Source organism: Etheostoma cragini, chromosome 17 (assembly GCF_013103735.1).
Source record: "Etheostoma cragini isolate CJK2018 chromosome 17, CSU_Ecrag_1.0, whole genome shotgun sequence".
In the NCBI taxonomy this organism is placed as follows: domain Eukaryota; kingdom Metazoa; phylum Chordata; class Actinopteri; order Perciformes; family Percidae; genus Etheostoma; species Etheostoma cragini.
The window spans coordinates 173,601-173,819 of record NC_048423.1 but is presented as its reverse complement, the minus strand read 5'-3'; the positions used below and the strand labels follow the sequence as shown (position 1 = coordinate 173,819).

Genomic DNA, 219 nt, shown 5'->3' with positions numbered 1-219 from the left:
AGACCTTAGTGGTCCCTAATACTGGATCTGAAGTCTCTTTATATAGACCTTAGTGGTCCCCTAATACTGGATCTGAAGACATTTCTCTTACACACATTTGGGACATCTAAATGATGGAAATACACACAACACAGACTCACATTACTTTACGACTGTTGACCAAAACTCTCCTCCAGAGCCCAGGTATGTATTTAACAGGTGTACCAGGTCTTGATTTAT

At 40.2% G+C, this 219-nt stretch overlaps 1 protein-coding gene across 1 annotated transcript in view; it reads left to right on the top strand.

Moving 5' to 3' along the window:
* Window positions 1-219, top strand: part of LOC117960513 (intersectin-1-like) — a 33,897-nt gene that overhangs the window by 26,480 nt on the left and 7,198 nt on the right.